Source organism: Protopterus annectens, chromosome 11.part0 (assembly GCF_019279795.1).
Source record: "Protopterus annectens isolate FY-2018-M chromosome 11.part0, PAN1.0, whole genome shotgun sequence".
In the NCBI taxonomy this organism is placed as follows: domain Eukaryota; kingdom Metazoa; phylum Chordata; order Ceratodontiformes; family Protopteridae; genus Protopterus; species Protopterus annectens.
In genome coordinates this window covers 1,418,613,136-1,418,637,755 of record NC_056745.1, presented here as the reverse complement: position 1 = coordinate 1,418,637,755, position 24,620 = coordinate 1,418,613,136, and the positions used below count along the sequence as shown (strand labels likewise).

Sequence of the window (24,620 nt, the reverse complement as noted above, 5' to 3'; positions counted from 1 at the left end):
ATAGGACATACTTGGCTTATTACTCTCATAACAGTTTTGGGAGTTGCTAGAGTGACAGGTTTGTTCTCATAGGTGTCTGACAATCAGTTGTATTCCCTGTTTTCTGCCTAAACATCTGGGATCATCCCACTGACTTCCCAGGGAGACAGGGTGACAGGCAGCAGGTATGGGCCACTTTACTGGACATTCTGGACATATCTGTACAGTTGTGGGGTATGATTCTGTATGCAGACTACTACCACTGCCAGGATTTGAACCATGGCTGTGTATGCTAAAAATACAACAGTTCACATCTCAGTTGCTTGTGCTATTTGGATTTTGTTGTCAGCCTTTTCACTGTTTTCTATGTGTCTCTCAGTTGTACTAAATGACCTCTGGGGATTACACCAGTCATATACAGACATTCCTACACATTTTATTTATGTTGCATAGTGTGGGTAACAGTGCTTAATACAACAGTACTATTTAGTGATTGCAAATCTACATTACCATATGATACCAGAGTATACATTTGTAGTCCAGCAGTTAGACCTTTACTGTCAGGCTATTATGCTTTTATTTACATACAAACTATATGAGACTCTTCCTGCCATATTCCCCAGTGTATGCTGTACTTGCCTTAAACAACCTTACTAATGCTTTTAGATTTATATCCTAGTACATGCAAGAGTATTACTGACCTGCCTCATGTCGCAACCTCTCCAGGCAGCAGCCATGGGCTTCCTGGCTCACGGCCCGCTCACTTGCTGCTGTGAAGGACATAAGAGGAATATTTAGCAATACCTATCCATAATATACATGAGCGGGTAATTATTACACATGTAGTGGAGTGAAACCTACACACAGCTGGGACAGCCCCTGCTGTCCTAACCTCTTGGATCCACTGCTTCAAGAGGTCCCCCTTACGCCACTTCAGGTCGGCATAGTGATGCCTGACCTGCTCACCAGTTTGGGGTATGCCAGTGGCACTGGTGAGGTCACGGGTGAGATGGTCCCAGGCTTCTGCCTTATATTGGGAACCCTGGTAATGGTCCTACAGCAGTCTCTGCTCATGGTCTTTGACAAGGAGTCCAGCCATGACTCTGGACTCCTGGATGCCCCATCACTGCACCCGGAAGTGCACTCCCTCTCCCCTTTCTGCCATGGTGCCAGCAAGGGGAAGCTACAACCAGTTATGAGTTGTATTCCTGCTTGTTGGGTTTAAGTAGGGCTGAATTCCTGCACTTTGCCATGATTGGCCAATTTTGAAAAGGCTAAGCTATGAGCAAACCTGCTTACCTAAGGTTGGCATTGTTTAAAGGGGTATACCACTGGGTACATTGAGTTAGCTGGCCTAAACTTTGCTTATACCTCCTAAGCTGGCCTGTGCAATGCTTGGCGTTGCTTAAATTTGACTTTGCATTATATTTGCTTTTTGGCATTGATTTATTATTTATTACATCTTATATATATATGTCTGGTATCCATGATTCATGTGTACATACACTGTATGGGGTCATTGTGTTTAGTAGGGGACTTCAACACTCTATTACATTTATACCTCACATCTGGGCGTACTTCAGAACTCCAGTTCACATATTTCTGTTATGTAGTGGGTTATAGAACATTTGACTGTATACTGATTCCTTTCATATGTTCAGTTTGATTTTATTATACTGAGGATTTGTTTGGTGATACCTCATTCTTATATACTGCTGTGATGGCTTGGTTGTTAACTACTGTAACTATAGTGTATAGGGTTCTGGGTTCAAGACCTGCAAGGCTGTTTATTTTGTTGCTGGGCAGAACAAGGGCCATTGGATACAGAGTGATTAAGGCACTTTTAAGCAGTTTAAGCGGGTTTGCATGGTTTTGCACGAGGGTAAGCAATGCTAACCTCCGGTTAAATATGCTTACAGAGAGTTGGCTTCAATATTGCTTAACCTGTGTACGCATTGCTTACCCCTGCACAAATGGGCTTAAACCCACTTACTAGTGCTTACATATGCTTACTACTGCTTAATAGTACTTACACTTGCTTACTAGTGCTTACTCCTGCTTACAACTGCACTGATTTAGACAATAATGTCTAATGGTTCTTGGGAAGGTGGGGGATTTGGAAGCTGTATGGAGTTATCATTCATTACACATTTTACCTTCCATTTGTATCCATGATTCCTGTGTACATATACTGTATGGGACACATGTGATTATCTGTGGACTTTGCAACATTATGACACTGACACCTCATATCTGCATTTAATGCAATACTCAAGTTCACAAATATATGTTACTCAGTAGGTTATGCAACTAAAATATTGGTCATAACATGATTTGACCTGGAAAATTGAATGTGCTGCAGTGGAACTCGAACCGGGAGTGCCTGCTCATAAGGCGAATGCTCTGCCCACTACACTATTGCTATGCTGCTTCATTTGCATATATCTTCCTTGTTATCCTCTTCAGCCATTTAAGCTGCATTAACTGTAGCTAAGCGATGGGCAAACCCACGCACCTACGGTTAACTTTAATCGGATTCATCAAAAAATAAATGGTATATTTATTTTCTTTGTATTTACTATTGCTGTTGTACATGTGGGGGGATGTTACTGGGGATAAGCAGACACCTATGAGAGGTCTCGCTCATTCTTTTGGTCTTTCTGCTGTTCTTCATTGTGATGGCATGTATATTCTGAAAGCTCTGCTCTTAGACACACCCCCTGCACTTTTACACGCTCTGTGTAGGATTTGAAGCTCAGGCAGTGCACCTTCATTAATATGCACGGCGCACTGCCATCCTGCTGCTAAACGCCCACTTCCATGCAGGACTAAGCTAGTCCTGCACAGAAGATTAGTAAATCCGGGGGTTACTATATTCCAGCACAAGTACATACAGAAACAAATAAAAGACAAACCATATTACTCTTCTCCAAGTATACACAGGGGGGCAAGACCCCCTACACCCCCTGCTACTTAAATATATCAACCTTGGAGATTGCACTTACCCTGCATATAGTTGATAGGTATTATGTTTCTGTATGTACTTGTGCTGGAATATAGTAAGTGTTGGTATCCTGTGTGTTTTCAGTATTCTGAGTTTTCAGTATTTTGAACTTTTGATATTTTGGTCTCAGGATTTTGGTCTTCAGGATTTTGGGCTTTCAGGATTCTGTAGCACTCCTATATATATATATATATATATATATATATATATATATATATATATATGTGTGTGTGTATTAAGTGTGTGTCTAGAACCTACCACTTTGAATAAGAATACTCCATTATGAAACATATGTAATTGTTAATGATGGAAGTATTTTACATTCAATATATGATATAAGTTTTTAATGTCCACATGCTTGTGTGTGCATATGTATACACACACACACACACACACACACACACACACACACACACACACACACACACACACACACACACACACACACACACACACACACACACACAGATACATACACAAATTCACACACACACAGAAGCACAGACAGGCTCGTACATAGACACAGAAACAGATGCACACACGCGAGCGTGAGCAGAGGTACAGACACATATACGCAAACTCACAGTCACAAAAACAAAAAGGCATCCAGCAGTTGCAGACACTTTCTTGATTGAGTATACCTCTCATTGTGATAAAAAGAAAGAAAAAATTATTGGCATGAAAGGTACTACAAACCATCACTGTTACTCTCATCTGACCCCTGATTTTGCAGAACATTCCTGATTTTGTTTCATATTGTTTATCTGTCCCTTGGAAATAGTTGATTTTCTGGTAAATCACCGAGGATTGCAGTCAGTTAATAAAGTCAGACATTATAGTTTCATACTTTTTATTGTTTGGAAAATGCATATTGATTAAAACCCCTTTTCTTTATGTAGTTTTAAGCCAATAATGGTTATAAGTAAAACTATCCTTCATTTTAGGTCTTTGCCCCTCAATCACGGTTGGATTTTTCCAGAATTCTTGAGCAAAGAAATCAAGACATATGCTCTCTATCTTTCTCTTGCTACCTTACTCTCTCTGTGTCTCTCTCACATACACAGACACACATACAAAAAAGCACACTCATGCATGCACACACTTGTAAAACACACACACACACACACACACACACACACACACACACACACACACACACACACACACACACACCTAATTGTACTAATATTGTTTTGTTTTCATTCTCACTACGTGGTGTTACACGTTGTGCTTAGCGAAAGGAAAGTAAAATTGCAAGTCCTTGTAACTGCTACTGCAGCTATTTTTGCTACTTTTTTTTACCCTTTTATTTACTTTTATTCTTTATGCTTTATTCTGTTCTATATTTGTTTCACTACCTTGTGGAATTCTTGAGAGTTGGGTTGTGTGCTGGTGGTACAAAGGGAAGCTCCTTTGTGCTTGTACATTACAATAAGTACAAATTTCAAAACACACTACATTCTCTGTGTTACATTTATGATAACTGTCACTACCATATATTCTACCATTGCTTGTGTCGAGGTGTAAGGAATGTTTCTTACATATTTACATGCCTGACACATATTACAAGTATACATATGCTGCCTATTGATAATTGGATTATCAACATTCATTGAATTCCTACTCATCTGTATAAAAACTTTCCAAATTATCATATCTCTAATAGGAAGCAGCAGCTTGTCTCTCTCTCTCATTTAAAATATTTATTATTTCTACAGCAAAAAGTCATTATACTCTGGAAAAAACTGCTTCATTACTCCCTCACATTCCTTAATAAATAATGGATGCTCAGTGGTAAAGCTTGATACTTTAGTTAACTGGCTCAACACTTTGTTTGCTTCATGAGCAGTGGTGGATACTAGGTGTAATCAGTATAACTACTACTTTGGTGTTCTTTTTGTAGATCTTAGTAAGTACTAGTTTTTCTGATCCTAGTCCTAACTGTTCAAGACCCTGTCCACACACTTCCACTATTCAAATAAATTTAGTCTGAATGGTGTAGTTGGATTTTCTTTAGTAGATCACAAAATTAATTTGTTTTCATTTGGGTTTTGGGCATTTGTGTTGCCAGTAAAATGAAATTTCAGCATGGTTTCATCAGTCTTTCGTGTGTAGACATTTTAACATGTCAAACATCCAAGATGTAATCATGTGTGGTGTGTGTGTGTGTGTGTGTGTGTGTGTGTGTGTGTGTGTGTGTTTCTGTGTGTATATATATATATATATATATATATATATATATATATGGATCTAGGACACTCTACCGAATGCCCGTTTCACCAAAAGTGAAATGGGCAAGCACACTTTCATGACAGTGTGCTAAAAACAAATTAACAAAAAATAAAAAATAAAAAAATACACAGAAATCACGTTTACTCAGGGGGCAAGCCCCCCTGCACCCCCCTGCTTTTATATTCTCACTCTGAGATCGCACTACAGTGGGGGAAAGGGAATATTCCCTTATCCCCACTGTGCTACGATCTCAGCAACAGCCATTTCCTCACTTTTTTTTTGGCACACTTTCGCAAAAGTGTGCTCACCCGTTTCACTTTCGGTGAAACAGGCATTTGGTAGAGTGTCCTAGATCCATATATATATATATATATATATATATATATATATATATATATATATATATATAGATATATGTGTGTGTGTGTGTGTGTGTGTGTGTGTGTGTGTGTGTGTGTGTGTGTGTGTGTGTGTGTGTGTGCATACATACAAAACATATTATTGAAAATGTGTTGGCAGTCTGCCACATGTGTAGACTTATTCAGGAAATCTGAATTGCAGATTTAAGAGAACAACTTTCTTGATATGAAGGGAAATCACACATCAAAAAATGAGGTCTCAAGTACCACAGTACAGGTGTTTCATGGTTTGCAGAGCTAAGACACCCCCCCCCCCACAGATGGTTTCTTTATCTATTTTTATGTAGTTTTCTTAATTTGGAGTTCTAATTAGCATTGAGTTTAGTGGGATAAAGTCATTTTACTGATTGGGATTCACGGAGAAGTACAGCATACCTGTATAGAGCGGAATTGCTGTTTGAAGTGTCTGAAAGACCATCTTTCTCCTCACGGCTCCATCAAGCTATAAATATTTATTTAGTCAGCTCAGTTTCTTCCCTTCTACGTTCTCCTGTACTTACTGTTAATACAATGTGCATTTAACAAGTTGACAGATTAATAATCAAAACTTTATTTCTGTTTTTTTTTTGTCTCCTTGGACCTCATTTTTACTGGCCTGACCCCAATGATCCTCGCCCACACCAGGTCTACCAGCCATCCTCCTACCACACCCCCTGGACTTACTCCAGTGTTACTGGGGCCAATCACAGATCTTAAGGGTATTCTGGAGGCTCAGTTGTTTGTGCTTCCATACTGTGTTTTTGTTATTTTATATTTCCTACCCACTTTTCCCTTCCTTGCCCCCCCAAGTTCATTGATTACATCTGAGGGCAAATCCCCACTTTGGACTACACCTCCCCTTAGGGGCCATCACTAACAAGCACCCTCTCATGCCTGTCCCTTTGTGCCACTCCATCAGTCACCTAAGCTGCTAATTGAACCTGGGTCTGCTGGGTCTTAGTCAGATTTTTAGGAATGAGGCAGCTGCTTGCTACAAATATAGCAAGCAGTTGCTACAGTTTAAAAAGAGAGAAGGACTTCAAGACTGAGGTTTTCTAGTTCTCCATGGGGTAGAGGACTTTTCTATTTTGCTCTTCAGACAGAGGACCACATCTTTTCAGTGTTGAAGGGAGTGCCAGATTGCTACACTTCTGACAGGAGACATCATCCACCACAGGACAGGCAGACACAGAGGCCACTGGTAATCTGGCATCAGATGCAGAGATTGTTAGAGAATGAGGTCAAAGTAGCCACACTTCTTCCTACTCTTGCTCAACTGGACCTGCATATGAGAGACACCAAGGTTTGTAGGTTATTACTAGGTTAATGATCACAGGGAGCATTTTTTTATGTATAGCTTTGTTTCCCAAAGTGAGAATCAAACTTTGTACCTTGTGCCTGCAAGGTAAACACCATAATCATTATGCAAGCCACTGACCCCAACCCGTTTGTTAGGTAAACACCTTAACCATTATGCCAACCCTGATAAGACACTTATGTCATGAACTATTATAGTTGTTTACTGGAATGCTATACAACAAATAAACTTCCCACTGTCTGTTTCTGCCTTCTGCAGCAGCTAGCCATATTCAAGTGATGCTCCTCAGCAGGTGGTAAATAAAATACACTGAGGTGAACAGCAGTGAAGACAGTAAGGGATAAATGACCATACAAAATTACAGTGCATCCCCTGCTGCATCTGCCGAACGACTGACTTACGTCACTTGGGCAGGTCAGGGTATTGCTCCTTCAGGTCACTGTAGTGATACTTACATTGTGGCTCCATGTTGATAATGCCATAACACTGGACAGTACTAAGGCCAAGCTAGGCATTAATTTTTCTAAAGCAGTCATCATAATTCCCTAGCTGATGCTGCTTAAAGTTCTCATGCATGAAGAACTGGAAAATCTTGCTCTTCTTAATATTATGTGGTTGATGGAAGAAAAAGCAGCAGTCAGTCCACTCAAGAAGCAGTGTGGTAGACTTGGGTACATGGATGTACATTACTGAATCATGCCTCATGCAGCAGAATGTTGCATCACAGTACTATGCACATTTTTCGCCTGGTGTTTCAGCATACATGTCACATGCCTTATATTAAACAGTATGTGTCTGCCTTACACCATTAGGTATGGAGTGAGTAGTGTGCAGAGGACGTTTAGAACCATTGGCACTACCTTGACTGATTGGCATAACCACCTTGCCAAATGCCCCACGTTAGTATAATATAAAACAATATTGCCATCTTGATCAATAGCACTTTTATTATTCTTTAACCATTAGGAAAGTTAAGGTGCACATTTTGGAACACTTAGGGGACATCAGGAGAATCAAACTGGATAGTCCAGTGGCTGCTCATTTCATATCCAAACATGATGGATCAGTGGGGGGTTGTTTTTTAGTGTTTTGGTACGACCCAGGATTACTACAGGGAATTTCAGAAGGGAATTGAGCAAACTAGAATGCAGAATGATTTTAAATTATCATACATTACATCTAGGGGCATGAACCTGGATAGCAACATAACTTTATAGGTTATGTAACATTATGTTTGTTTAGATTCATATTAGAATTAAAATGAAAAGAGTGTTTATGCTCAGTATGATGGTAGTATTTTAAATATTCTTCTGCATTCAAAGTTGGATAGTAATATAACTTCATGGGTTGTGCAACATTATGTCTCTTTAGAATATAATAGGAATAAAAATAAAAATGTATTTATGTTTAGTATGGTGGTAGCACTTTAAATATTTTTTTGTATTTAAAGGTTTTTAACCTTGGACTGGCAGTGTGTATTTTACTAAATAGTTAATTGATCCAATTTATGTAATTAAATAATTATTCAATTTGTATCTGGTTGTATCTGGTCGATTTTTTACTTGAATTATTCCCTGAAGGCGAAAGGCCAACGTACCAGAATAAATTTATGATGATTTATACTTCCTGAAGTCAGTGTGGATTTTGTATTGCGGTGAATCAAGCCGTGTTTCTTTATTTCTCTACTTTTTTGGACTGTTGGTGTTTCTTGCAATTTTGGTGGCCATCAAGAGTTCAGACCGCTCTGACATACCAGGTACAGTTTGTGGAACTTTGTTTGCTGATTTTGTTTGAGAAAGGGAATGCAAAATTGCCAGTGCAGTCCCTTGGTCCATCACTATGGAAAATGGAGTAGCAGAAAAGTTCTTACAATTAGAGCGACTGATGTCCAAAGAGGTAACAGTGTTCTATGATCTAAAATTATTAGAAAAATATGTTTCTTTGAACATAACACCCAGGGGCCTTCGTGTAGATCGTTTGCCAGCGGAGGGATTCAATGAGGATGAAGGTGAGGGAGATTTTTTGCTGAATGGAGACAAGCAGCCCTAGATTGTACATTACATTGGCTTTGTATCATCATTAAAAGGAACACCAGAACTGTTGAAAAATTATGGGGGGGGGGGGATCACTGAATTACAAAATAACTTGATTGTTGAAATTTCTAGTTCCACTTATCAAAAATCGTTTAAAGACATTAATGACAACATTCAGAAAGTTGAACAGAACATATTGGAATGCAAGAAACTAAGTTATTAAGAGATATGAGGGACTTTGAGAATAATGTGGTTTATTCTTGGCAACATAAGGAGCATTCCAACTGACTGAGATCTAGAGGACGCACACCCAGAAATACTGGTGATTCTTCATTTTCATCTTCAGACACCAGCATCAGCAGGAAGAGTGTTTCATTTGAGAAAATACAAGAAGACGTATCGCCTGAACAATCAGGACAGTCAAAAAACTAACAACGAACTCCCCAGGTCCAAACGTGATCAAAGAAGGTATGAGGGAAGTACAACAGCAACAACAGCAGGTCAAAGTAAGACTGTTAACCCTGAAAATGAGAATTCACTTTTAGTTAGCTCTACACCCAATTTTGTCCAACAAAGTATATTGACTGAAACTGAGACTGATAAAGAATCTACTGTTAGCAATGAATCAACTGGTTGTTCTGAATTTAATCCTCTTGATGAGAATGTTGAACAGTTATAAAGCATTAACTTGTCTTGTTTCAATCTAACTGATAATATGTGTAGTGTACTTTTGAAAGGGACTAAGTTCATTCCTACCAGGCTTCCAGCAACAGCAGATATTATTTTCGATGTAAAAAGGTTTTGTCATAAGCTAAATTTGAGGGCATTTTTAATGAACGTAACAAACAACAAAGAGCTGATCCTGAAATGTTAGCAGCATGTGATACTGATGAATTGTTAAATTTGGGCATGCATGAAACTGACATGTTTAATGCAATTGTTAGAGGACGATGATTTATGACAATTTACATGAAGTATCTGAACAAACTACAAGGGTTTCTTTACAGGCTATGGACCTTTATCCATGCTAATTTTACTCTTAGATAGCACATTTATGCCTCCAAAACATTCTCATGCTGTAAATGTGTTTGAAAATACAATATGTGCCATGATTGAACGTCAGTAGTGTATTTTTCTTAAAAACCATACCAGTTACAATTTCGGTAAGGATGAATGGTCAGCATTAAAAGAGTTGTGATCGCAATTAGATAAGATTGTTATCAAACAAGCAGACAAAGGGGGTAACTGGGTGATTATGAACACACAACAATATGAAAATAAGGTTCAGGACATATTGTCTGAAGAAAATGATTATGGCAAACTTTCAGATAATCTCATCAGAAAATTTAGTGAGGATTTAAATGAACTGTTGGAGAGGGGAGAACGGTTAGGTTTTTTGAAATCAAGTGATGTTAAAAAGCTAACTGTGAAAAAGCCCAGCGACCCCTTTTTATATGCTATTCCGAAGATTCATAAGTGCTTAAGGAATCCTCCTGGCAGGCCCATCATTTCAGGTGTTGGTTCTTATATAGAGAAGGTGAATGTATTTTTGGATTTTCATTTTAAGAACTATTTATCCCTGGTACCCTCCCATATCACGAACACTAGTGAGGTTTGTAAAGAGTTACGTAATTTAAAATGGAAACAAGACTATTTTTGGGCTACAGTTGATGTGTCGGCCTTATATTCAAATATAAACAAAAGATGGGGATTAGAAGCCATGGCCAAGATTATGGGGGAAGGGCCCCAAACATCTTTTGTGTTGGCCCTTCTTGAGTTTAGTTTGAGAAACAATTATTTTAAAAGGAAAAGAATTTCTATTTGCAGTTAAGAGGTGCTGTGCCTCTTAACTGCAAATAGAAATTCTTTTTCCATTTAAACTGGGGGCAGCTTTCACCCCATCTTATACCACAATATATATGGGAGAGTTTGAAAGGCAGTTTATGTTTTTGAATCGTTTTTTTTTCAATAACGTCATATATTACAATAGATATATTGGCGATTTAATTTTTGTGTGTAGCAGTAACCATAGCATGTTTATTAATTTCATGCAACAATTGAATGAGAACACACATGGTTTAAAATTCACTTGGGAGTGTAATTCTAATAATATAGCATTTTTGGACATGGAGTTTTATATTAATGACCAGAATTAGGTGCAGCACAAGCCTTATAGGAAACCCACATCAGTTAACACTTTTTTGCATGCTGAGAGTATGAACCCCCCCGCCCACTTGCTTAAATTTCTAACCTGCAGGGAATTCAGAAGAATTTTTTATAACACTTCTGAAGAGCAACTTTGAGAAGTTTTTTTGAATCAAGTATATGACAGATTATTTTCACGTGTGTATTCTGATATTATTCTTTCAAGAGCTAGACATAAGGTTTGTCACAGAAGAATCAGGGGATTGTATATTGTCAGAGAAGAGACTGAGCATCAGAATGTGGAAAAATTATTTTTTGTCACCAGATTTTCTAACTTCTCTCCAAATTTGGAAGGTTTAGTTAGACAGGTTTGGAATGTAGTTCATAACACATTTTCTTATGGCAGATATAATAATCTAAAAGAGCTGTTTAATAGGAAAGTTGTTAGTGTTGCAGGTGGGGGTATGGTAGGCATGCAGATGTGTGGTAGTTGGACACTATGCAACAGAGTAAGACATTTGCATGGACTGAAAATTAATTGGAAATTATACTTTGCTAGACAGAGTTATGATTGTAATTCGTGTGGGGTAATCGATATTATATGCTGTGACAGCACCAATACTTGCTGGTATATAGGACAAACCACTAGGAAAGTTAAGGTGTGCATTATCATACGTTACATCTAGGGGCATGAACTTGGATAGAAACATAACTTTATAGGTTATGTAACATGTTTGTTTAGATTCATATTAGAACTAAATTTAAAAGAGTGTTTATGCATAGTATGATGGTAGTATTTTAAATATTCTTCTGCATTCAAAGTTGAATTGTACTTTAACTTCATGGGTTCTGCAATATTATGTCTGTTTAGAATATTATAGGAATAAAAATAAAAATGTATTTATGTTTAGTATGGTGGTAGCACTTTAAATATTTTTTTGTATTTAAAGGTTTTTGACTTTGGACTGGCAATGCGTATTTTACTAAATAGTTAATTGATCCAATTTAAGTTGTTGTTTTTCTTTCGGCTTTTCCCGGTTAGGGGTCGCCACAGCAGAACACCGGTCTGCTAATGATTGGCAGTAGATTTTTTTTATGGGTGCTGAGGTGCCAGCTCGACGCCCAACCTTCAACGAAGGCAAGCCCATTCTACGCATGTCTTTCGAACGCCACTCGACCGTGGGGAGGGCATGCAAATTCCACACAAAAGGCACTCCAGCCGAGAATCGAACGGGAGAACCTCTTTATTCAATTTGCATCTGGTTTTCATATATAAGGAGGTGGGTTTTTTACTTGAATTATTCCCTGAAGGCAAAAGGCCAAGGTACCAGAATAAATTTATGGTGATTTATACTTCCTGAAGTCAGTGTGGATTCTGTATTGTGGTGAATCAAGCTGTGTTTCTTTATTTCAATAGCACTTTTACCCATATGAATGCACATTAACAGTTCCATGGATGTGAAGCATTAGAGAGATCAAAAGAAGAAAAGGACTGATGATGTACCTGTTGTGCCCCTGCAATGATGACGGTGCTTGTCATGGAGAAGGATGGTCACTGTCTTGTTGTTTATATGTCTGGCACATATACAAAGATAGATAAAATATGGTTATACTACCTACAATATGGTACCCATGGTGGTAGTTTCAGAGAACACTGACATGTGATGGTATATGACAATACCCTCGTTTCACCTGTAGAGACATTGCACAGATTCATAGTTTCATGTGTTTTTAGATGATTACTAGGCTAACAATCCCAGGTGGCTTTTTTAAGGCTTACTCTCTGTCTCTCTCTCTCTTGTCTTTTCCCGGTTAGGGGTCGCAAGAGCGGAACTCCGGTCCGCTAATAATTGGCAGTAGATTTTTACGTGCAGAGTTGTATCTTAGAAGTTTTGATGCCTAGGCTTATTTTAATGGGTACATGTAGGCTTGGGTAAGGGTGCTCAACCATTTACATGCTGTGTCTGTCTAATACAGACAAAGGTGCTAGACCAGGGGTAAATTTCTGATTCCCCATCTGCTAGTCCAAGTTATGCTTGAATTGGGTTAGGGAAGAACTCTTTTTCACATGGATGGGAAGTCTGTTCCAGAGAAGGGGTAGTCTTTGAGACACATATCTGTCCCTCCAAAATGTCCTACTTATGTTGCAGATGAGATTTATGTCCCTAGATCAGGTGATTATGATGCTATTTATTTTTCAAATGTGCAACAGGTCCATCAGAGTGAGACCAGAGGATGCTTTGTAGGCCAGGCACAGACTGAGTCTCAGCAGTCTGTAGCAGACTGAGTACAGCATAGGCCAGGCATAGACTGCATCTCAGCAGTCTGCAGTGGACTGAGTACAGGGATAGGCAAGGCACAGATTGCATCTCAGCAGTCTGCAGCAGACTGAGTATAGCATAGGCTTGGCACAGACTGCATCTCAGCAGTCTGCAGCAGACTGAATACAGCATAGGCCAGGCACAGACTGCATCTCAGCAGTCTGCAACAGACTGAGTACAGCATAGGTCAGGCACAGACTACATCTCAGCAGTCTGCAGTGGAATGAGTACAGGGATAGGCAAGGCACAGATTGAATCTCAGCAGTCTGCAGCAGACTGAGTATAGCATAGGCTAGGCACAGACTGCATCTCAGCAGTCTGCAGCAGACTGAGTACAGCATAGGCCAGGCATAGACTGTGTCTCAGCAGTCTGCAGCAGACTGAGTACAGCGATAGGCCAGACACAGACTACATCTCATCAGTCTGCAGCAGACTGAATACAGCATAGGCCAGGCGCAGACTGCATCTCAGCAATCTGCAACAGACTGAGTACAGCATAGGCCAGGCACAGACTGCATGTCAGCAGTCGGTAGCAGACTGAGTACAGCGATAGGCCAGGCACAGACTGCGTCTCAGCAGTCTGCAGCAGACTGAGTACAGCGATAGGCCAGACACAGACTACATCTCATCAGTCTGCAGCAGACTGAATACAGCATAGGCCAGGCGCAGACTGCATCTCAGCAATCTGCAACAGACTGAGTACAGCGATAGGCCAGGCACAGACTGCATGTCAGCAGTCGGTAGCAGACTGAGTACAGCGATAGGCCAGGCACAGATTGCGTCTCAGCAGTCTGCAGCAGACTGAGTACAGTGATAGGCCAGACACAGACTACATCTCATCAGTCTGCAGCAGACTGAATACAGCATAGGCCAGGCGCAGACTGCATCTCAGCAATCTGCAACAGACTGAGTACAGCGATAGGCCAGGCACAGACTGCATCTCAGCAGTCTGCAGCAGACTGAGTACAGCATAGGCCAGGCACAGACTGCATGTCAGCAGTCGGTAGCAGACTGAGTACAGCGATAGGCCAGGCACAGACTGCATCTCAGCAGTCTGCAGCAGACTGAGTATAGCATAGGCCAGGCACAGACTGCGTCTCAGCAGTCGGTAGCAGACTGAGTACAGCGATAGGCCAGGCACAGACTGCATCGCAGCAATCTGCAACAGACTGAGTACAGCGCTAGGGCTTTGAGGTGGTCCATGTTGAACATGCTGCTAGCCCCTTCTATTGTTTTTTTGAGGAACCTGTGTGGATGGTCTAGTTGTTGCATATGCTTGTTCAGGTACATACCAGAGGGGTACTGTACTCAGTAATTGGTCTGATGAGGAAGAGTACAGCAGAGCAGTATATCGTCCTTTGACTCAGACGACATACCCTTCTTTGTAAGTTGAGCAACATAGAATGATTTCCTTACTACCATTGTTATTTATTTATTTATTTAACATTTGTTGACCAGGAAAGTCCAACTTGGAACAAAGATAGTTTCAGTGGCGGTCCTGGAGAAATGATCCAAAAGCATGTCTTTGTAACGTGGAAGGAAACTGGAGCACCCGGAGGACATGCAGATTCTGCACAGAAGGCATCCCAGCCATGAACTGAACCGAAGAACCTCTTGCTGCGAGGCGACAATGCTACCGCTGCACCACTGCACTGTCCATACCATAGACGCATGATGGTCAAAGGCCAGGTTACTGTCCACATGCAGTCCCAAATCTCTGACCACTGGGTTTATTCTTAGGGTTATACTGTCAACATGATAGTTTCCAGGAGTAGTCCTCTTCCCAAAGGATACTATTATGCATCTCTTGGCATTGAGTTTTAGACTGTGGCTCTGGCACCAGTTACTGTTCTCTGTCAGGTTTTCTTGGAGGGTATTTGTGTTGTGCAGGGATTCTATGACTGTTTCTAGTTTGCAATCATCTGCAAACTTGGTCAGCCATTGGTCTATGATGTTGGCCTTGAGTTTAGAGAAGTAGGTGACAAAAAGCAGCAGCCCCAGCACTGACCATTTAGGAACTTCATTAGGAACTGGCCTTTTTGTACAGGTAAACTCCACTATCTTAACTTCATGGGTTCTATCTTTTGAGTCAGCTAGCTATCCAGTGGGTGACATGGGTTTATACGTAGTTTTATGAGTTTGTTTACAATGATCAAGTACGGTATTGTTGTGAATGCTTTAGCCAGGTTAAGGTAGGCAATATGCACCATTTTGCCCTCATCACTTGTTCTTGTGACCTTCTCCAAGAAGCCCACCAGGATGAATAGGTATGACCTGTCCTTGACAAAACCAACTGGGTTTGATCCAGTATCTGTAGGTCATTGTTTATCATTTCCATGATAATTCTTACCATGGCTTTGCATATGAAACTAGTTAGATGTATGGGTTTGTAGATACCTGGGTCAGTAGATGTCCCACCCTTGTGTAGAGGAATTCACTTGGCATGAAGCCTGTCTGGAGGCTGTGGTTAAATAGTGATTCTAGGGGCCCTGATAGGTCATGTGTCATGTTAGTAAAGAGACATCCTGGGCTATTATTGGGGGTCATTGATGCAGTGTTTTTGGCCTTGGAGAGTGTATAGAGGACCCGTTCCTTAGTGATAGTTGGGGGAATTATAGTTGGTGGTACTTCCTGAGGGGTACTGGGGGGAGAGTGGGGCCTAACATGAGCTAAGTTTGTCAACCAGGAAATTTGCTATATCTTCTGGCTTATTTATAGGTGGCTCAATTTACAAATAATTTGGCAAGCTCTTGTGTATTACCTTTGAGGTTGTGGTCATAGCTGAGGAATGTCTTGTGATTGTCCTTGGCCTGGGAAACAATTTTTATTGAAAATTTGGCTTTGGTAGATTTGATTAGCCCCCTTAGTTGCTTGTTTAGACTGATGTGGGAGTTGTTACCTTGCTGGGCATTACACTTTCTAATTTTTTCCTTTTGTCATACAACCTATTGATGTTGAGGTTCCACTGGAGTGGCTTGTTTTTTGATATTTTTGAACTTATTCTGGGTGGGTACAGCTGTCGCTATGCAGCCATTAACATGACTGCACAAGGTTTTCATGAACAATTCTGCACAGACAGTATTGCTCTCCTGGTTTTTTGGGAGAGGGCTTGGAATTTTGCTAAGGTGTTACTTAATAGTAGGAAGTCTGCCTTAGAATAATTCCTAAATGTTCCAGGGTTAGCTGGAGTCCTTGGTTTTATTTCAAAGGAGACAGCTTTGTGGTCCAACCTAACCAGTGAGGAAATTACACTGGGAGGGCTGTGTAACATTCTCCCATGTTTGTGCGGACCAGGACAAGTATGTTAGCACCCATGGTGGGAATATGGACTGGCTGGTTCAGGGTCTTTGTGTTTACAAAATCCAGGAATATCTGGATCTACATGTTTGGGGTTGCATATGATTCCTAATTTGTAGAGGGGTAAAAAAAAAGTAGAAGCACTTTAGAAACACCCTATGGTAAAGCTCATTTCAAAAATCTACATGGGTGGGCCAGGGGCCTACAAGCGAGGTCAGAACACTAGTAAGAATGATGCATTGAACTAGACTAAATTCCAGCATCAACAAACTGTGCTCATAAAATTAAATAAAAATAAAAGAAATAAAAGAAGAGGAGCTTTCTTGTCATGCCAATGATTTTTAAAACTTTTTTTCACAGATACAAATCAATGGCAGATAAGTGCTGTGTAATATAGCAATAACCCATGCCTGGGTGTGGGTAATGCGGGATTTACGCATGGTTGGCGTGGTTTGGTCCTGAGGGCGAACCGTGGGTAAATCCCGCATTACCCACACCCAGAAGTGGGTTATTGCTATTATACTATGACATTATTTAAGAAAAGAAATAATTACTTTTCTTAAATAATGGCATTGTATAATGCCTCTTTGCTGCCCTTCCGCAGCTGTCTGGTATCCGCGGCAGTTCTGATGTACTGCGCATGCCTACGCAGTACATCAGAGCTGTGGCTAAAAGCAACGGAGAAAGCAAGATCTCCGTTGCTTTTTACTGTTTCGCTATGTTAAATGGGTTTAATATAGCGAGACAGCTTTAAAATAAGCAACAGAGATGTCCGTTGCTTTTTTTAAACCTGTGTCACTATGTTAAACTCTTTTAACATAGCGAGACAGTGTTTTAAAAGAGACTTATACTAATGGAAAAAGTCCGGGCGACTGGACCTTTTTCCATTAGTATAAGTCGATTTACAACGTGCATGCTGGCCAATCAGCGTGCACGTTTTGGAATATTAATGGGGGGTCGTTGTATAATAAATAATAACTTCATAGGGGGGTTTATATACACCTTTATTATAGCCATAATCTAACTATGAAAATACATTTGTTTGCAATCTTCAAATCAGAATGTATCAAAATGACTTAATGAAATGGAAATGGAGCAAATTAAAAAAAAACTTGGCAGCTACAGGTAGTTTTCCACCTATAGGAATACAACTTCAAGGGTCTATCTGATCGGTCTAATGTGAAAACTGGTGCGGAGATATTGTAGTGAGTACCTGTTGGTGAGGATACTTTATACTAGTCTGCTATATGTGTTAAGGCAAACACCAATGGGAATATGGTAGATGGAGTATGTGTGCAATGGATGTGTTTAGAGAACTTTTTTGGTGGTAAAAGTGACCAATGGGGACAGCGTAATGGGGCACACAAACCAATAAAAAATGTTCTCCTGTATTCATTGAGAGTCTTGACTATATTTTGTCGGCAACACCTTCCCTAGTCATATTGCTCAGTGGGAACATAATTACTAAATAAGTTAGAAATAATTGCAAGTACAAAGAATCAAAATCAAAATCAAAATAAATTAAAATAAAAATGATAACAATAAAAATAACTATAACGAATATTGTGTAAAGTGCCCTTTTGCTCCCACCTCTTCAGATTCGAATGTGGGGAAGTAATAAGGGCTCCATAACAAACAGCCAAAAAATAACAAAAAATTACTACTAAAATAATAAAAAATAAATGAGCAATACTAATAATCAAGAGCATCTTAGCTGCATTCCTTTCCTCTTCTCTGGATCTGCCAATGGGAATGTATCAAAACCGGATTGTAGAAAATTTGAAAAACTTGGCTGCCATGGGTAATTTAACACCAATAGGAAAACTGCTTCAGGGGTCTGTCTGATTGGTCTAATATGAAAAAAACTGGCATGGAGATATTGAGTTATGAACTTATTGGTGGGAATAGAATATGCTAGCCTGCTATAGGTGGTAAAACAAAAGCAAATGAGGATGTGATAGATGGGGTATGTATGTATTGGTTGTATTTAGAAAAAAAATATTTTGGGTATAGATGGTAGAAGTGACCAATGGGGACACTGTAATGGGACACATAACCAATCAAAATTATTTCCTGTATTCAATGAGAGTCTTATCTATATGCTGTCGGTAACCCCTTTACTAGATGTTTTGTCAAGTGGGAGCATAATGACCAATAAGTTCAAGAAAGACTGCAAGTACAAAAACAAAAATGCTAAGAAACAAAGCCAATTCTAAGGAGACCGTGCAAGCTGCGCTTTCTCTGTCACCTCTTCAGATCCAAATGTGGGGAAATAGTGAGGGTTCCATAAAAACTACAAAAAACACAAAAAAACCTATAACAAAGAATATATATAGTAATAAAATAACAAAACAATGAAAAATCACAAACAAGAGAGTGCCAACCATGCCCCCCATTCCTGCCTCTCCAGATCCTCCAGTGGGCATACAGCAAGATTTCAGCACAAGTACATCAGCAAATAGAACTAAATCAAATAAAACCAATGAAAAAACTTGAAAAAAATGAATCATGCAGGGCAACAGCGATCCAAACAAAGTCTAGGTTCTAAATCACATCCCAGTCAGCCAAGCAGAGCTTTCTGAGGTTTAGGACACCACAAACTGACAACAATGTCAACACCATGCAATATAAAACACAATTCATAAGGATTTTCCAAACTATTTCTTTGCCGCAAGACCTACAACCATAGTTATCGGTCTATAGTACAGATATAAAAGACAGAAATCTCAACAACATGACCAAAAGAACGATAACCTATGAAGGTCTGAAAAGATTACAAAACTATTGGTAGTTAGTGTACACCAGTTAACCATATCCTGATGACATAAACAGTAGAATAAAACATTAATATTCAAAACACATTTGATTAAAATAATTCAAAGAACAACAGAAACATGTAAGCACTGCTTTAGCTTCCGTTTCTTCAAATCTGCCTGTAGATAAATGCAGTTGCGAAAAAATATAGCCACAGAAATATGACTATGACAAATTGAATGCAAACACTAGTAATACAATGGAAACTAAAGTAAAAGTACTGACTAACCTCAGCTGTGAAAAAATATAACTTAAGCAAATAAAAGACAGTACATGAAAATGAAAGTATAAAATATAAGTGCAAACTAAATCAGGGCCAAAAAGTCCTAAATACAGAGAGCATAATTGTCCCTACCAGTTTTCACATTAGACCAATCAGACAGACCCTGAAGTGGTTTTCCTATTGGAAGAAAACTACCTATAGCTGCTAAGTTTTTAAATTTGCACCAATCCCATTTCATTGTCATTTTGATACATTCTGTTTTGAAGAATGTAAACAAATGTATTTTAATGGTTAGATTATAGCTACGTTAAAGGTGTATAAAAACCTCTTTGAAGTTATTTATTACATAGAGCTTATCTGCCTTTGCTTTGTATCCATGAAATAAAAGTTTTAAAAAACATTGGAAAGGCATGAAAGCTCCTCTTATTTTATTTCTATTTATTTTTATTTCCTTTTATGAGGATAGTTTGTTGATGCTTGGAATTTAGCCTAGCTTTGTACATTGTTCTTATTAGTTTATAGTGGGGTAGTTAAAGTCAACCATGCTAGTCCTGGTCTTCCACATACTTGGCATGTGTCTACAAATCAAGATAAAGATATGTGCCTACTTGTCAAAGAAGGTGAAAACCAGCAGATCAGGGACTAGATCTGGTAAGATATGGTGTGAGATGTGAATGCCACACTCAACCATACCATGTCCCAATAACTGGTATGATGGAGGGTTATAGACATGATCTCCCATGCAAAGCAAAGCAAAGAACTCAGAACATTCAGATGGACAGGATCAAAACAGGGAGAAGATCACTAAGCAATGAAGCAGCTGAAAGAAGTGTGGGGGGGTTGGTGTTGTTTCTCAGCCAGAAGGACACTTCCTCATACCAAGTTGTGGTGTAGATGTCAGTGGAAGCCTGGCATGTACTAGCTATGTGTCAGTATGGGAAGCACCAGCTTAGTACAGAACATAAGAATGGGCTATGACATCTACTTATGCATATAGTCACAGCTTTCACTGGTGGAAAGTACAACACAGTGGGGCATGGACTAACATCAGTACAGCTGCTTTGGCTGATGGTGATGGCAACTTGCAGGAATGACTGTCGAATAACAAAACTGCTCTACATGTGACATGCAAAAGGGAGGGAACGCCCTTATTCACAGGTACAAAGGCCACTGTAGAAGTACTAAGTACACAGCCTCACTGCAGCCTGACATCTCTTGTGGTTAAAAGTCCCACACAAGCACCTCTTGTGTCACCCTCAGACAACTTGTCTGATATGTATAGTGTCTCTGTTGTGGGAACACACACAAGAGGTGAGAAACAGACAGGATTCCATTGCTGCCGTGTCTTCTGTACTATACCTAATACATGTGCACTACTAAGAATCAACCAACAAATGTGCAGGTCCATAATCCAGACACAAATGGCTGCTACATACACCACTGTACAGCTATAAAGTAGGCAAACAGCAACAAGGAGAAAATCAGTCCCAATGTAGAAAAAAGCAGGTTAAAATACTTGAGAGTTGCTATATAAATCACATTTTTAGTAGAACAACATACCTGATAAAGGAGGCATCTCCAAAAGTGTTTATCTGTTTACTGCTTATTATTTATTAAATATATCTGCTTTGCCGTGGTTGTCCCATTGTTGTTTCTCAAGTATTTTAACCACTGTACAGCTGACGGGTATGTTCTGTAGTATGCATGTGAACATGCACCAATTGCATAGTGACCCATAGAATTATCACAATAAGACAGTAGTTCTTCTGAGCCATTATTAGCAACCATCACGTCAGTAGCTACAAACATGCAGCACTTTATTACTGCCGTCTGTCTCTACTGGCTGTGTGGTGCATGAAAGGGTGAGGGTCTGGCAGACGGAGAGTCCTATACACATAACACTGCAGAAACATTGCAAGTGTTATATGTTTGGCATATTTCCTAGCACCTCTGATGATGAGCATCAACATTTCTCAGGCTGTACTGAAAGGATGGTTCCTCATGATGCTACAAGGTTCCATGGTTTCACCCTATCTATGCAACTGGATGGATCCATTTTTGGTACAGATAAGCTTCACAGTGACTGCCAGTAGCACTCACATAGTGATATCCCAACCTGGTTACTGTGGGATGTGACTACTGACATCTCGCACAGTGGGTACCAGCAATGGTTACATAGTGACACCCCAGTACCATCACTTGAAGATGCGATCCTTGGCAGGCTACTCTCAGATTACTAGGCTATCAACTTCCATAATCATAAACTTACCCCACATTGTAGCATTACAGTCATCTATGAATGTGTCTAACAGCCAGAGCAGGTGATGATGACAGTGCCCTGCCCATCCCTTAACCTGCATGGCTATGTTAATGTCTAATGCACAGTGTGACCAGACCATGAACTGCTATGCATATCATGAATGTGTTACAGCATGCATCACATGATTCTTTGCTCTATGTGCAATGGCCCATAGCTGTGCAGCAAACACCATGCTTTGCCAGTGCTGCATTGTGCTGCACCCATCACTGCCTTTACTAAGGCTCTACCCCTGCATTGAATTTACCTGTATCGCCTTTCTGACTTGCTGTTACTGCTGCATTATGTACAGAATGCTATGTCACAGTGCCATCTGGTTGCATCACTTGTTTTTGCAAGGCTGTGTTGTGTGGCATGTCACACACTACACATTTGCTGCCTGTCTCTGTACTATATGGCCTTTCCATACTGGAGGCATCTAAACAGTGGAATCTGCCATTTAGAAGTATGGATATACATTCTGTGAGGTTCCTGGTTTCAGCGTGTGTTATATGTTATTTCCTTCCTGGTCTCTAGGTTGTGAATGGGGATCAAAAGACACAACATTATATACGGTCTACTCAAAACATGCATGGTGGCTGTCTGTGCAGCACTTGTCATCTGGAAAATGTATGTGCACTTACCAATCAGGTGATCCTGTGGGAGTTTCCTCAAAGCAACCACTAATATAAATGGATATGTACCAAACATGTGAATTGTGGGAACTGTCTGGATGTAGCTCTGGCACATTACAGATAAGTAGTGTTAGTGACAAAACAGGTAGCACACTCATCTTTGGTACAGAAGGCTATGGAGTCTATTCCCACACTAGGTAGATTGATTACTCACATTGCAGTGCAGTGAAAAGGGGGAGCTGCACTCCTGACTGTGCCAACCTTTGGATGAAATGTTAAACTGAGGCCACATCTCCTTGAATTACTGGTAGCTCAGGTAGGTGTAAAAGATCCCATGGCACATATTGAAAAGAGTAGAGATCTTTATTATACAACTATATACAATTTACATATTTACAAAAAATTTACATTAACTCTGCATTCCTCCATTAACAAAGTTTCACATTTGAATAGACTCCCATTCTTTTTTCCACGAACACCATCTGATTTTTCATATTACATTTGGTAATATCCACTTTCCAATGAACATAATCTCATTCAGTATTTCAATCTAAATTTTGTATCAAAATTACTAATGTATTCTTTACTATGTTTCACATAAAAAACATATTCAATCATATCCATATTTGTCTGTTTATAATCTCGTAATTCTTTTACTATTTTGTTTTCTACTATTTTTTCATGAATTTTTAATTCTTTATATGTTAAGAAAACAAACTACATTGTTTCTAACTCCCACAAAAAAGGCAGAGCTTTTAATTTTCTTTTTTATATGGCATATATCCTTTTACTGGCAAATTATTAATTTGTAACCTCCATAAGAAGTATTAACATACAACATTCTCTGTATACTATTTCTTCACTTTATAGCTTTTACTTTTTCCTTCTGTTAAATGTTCCAGTGTAGTCACAATAATTTTGCAACATTATATTTTTATACCGTATGTTCCTGTTTTCTTTTATCCCCTCTCTCTTTAATTTCCACAGTTTTATTTTTTCTTGATACATTCTTATTTCTTCATTTCTCCATTCTCACTCCCTTTTATATTTCTTCTTAAATATACTTATTATCAACTTATTTACTTTTCCATTTATCCATTCCAATGACTTACATAGATTTAAAGAAGCTCCACAGGCTATCAGACTCAGTAAACCTAGAACCCCCTTCCTCCTCATCGATATATAACACCCCTCTTTTGATTGGATTTAATCTAGGCCCCCAAATGAGTTGGAATATAATTTCAAAAAACAGTTTCTCCAATTCTCTTGGTATCATATATACACAAGCAATATATGATCATTTTACCATTCATATTGTGTTTATTGAATGCACTTTTTTAAACTACAACCTATTCCTATTCCACATGACACTAAGTCCTTTTAAGTATCTCAAAAAATTCTCCTATTATTTCTTGAATGCCTCATATTCTCCAAAATACGTTCCTAATACTGATATATTTTTCGTTCAAAATGGTTTCCTTCCAACTGTTTATAATCTCCAAAACACTTACATTTTTCTTTATTAATTTTTAATTAAACTTCTTGCAATCTATTATGCACATATAATTACTTCTTTCATTTTTTCTCCATTTTTAGCTGTTAATATTATCTCATAAGGACAAAACATAATAATAGGATATGAAACACCCATTTCCTGTACACGTTTACTTTTTTCCATTTCATTTATTCCTTTTACTGCACAATTCATAACAATTACAAACAAAATACTATTCACTGGACATCCTTTTTTTTTTACATTTCTATTCATCTCTATTTCTTCATCTAACCAACCATTTTCTAAAACTCTAATTTTAGTATTTTTATATACTATTTCAGTTACTTTCTTTATCTTTATACTACAATGATATACTTCCATTATTTGTCATAAGATAGCATGCTCTGTTGAATAAAATGCTTTATTTTTA

The 24,620-nt window shown here is 39.0% G+C and overlaps 1 protein-coding gene across 2 annotated transcripts in view; it reads right to left on the bottom strand.

Moving 5' to 3' along the window:
* MET (MET proto-oncogene, receptor tyrosine kinase) overlaps positions 1–24,620 on the bottom strand; it is a 1,562,736-nt gene that overhangs the window by 720,130 nt on the left and 817,986 nt on the right. The window lies entirely within an intron of this gene.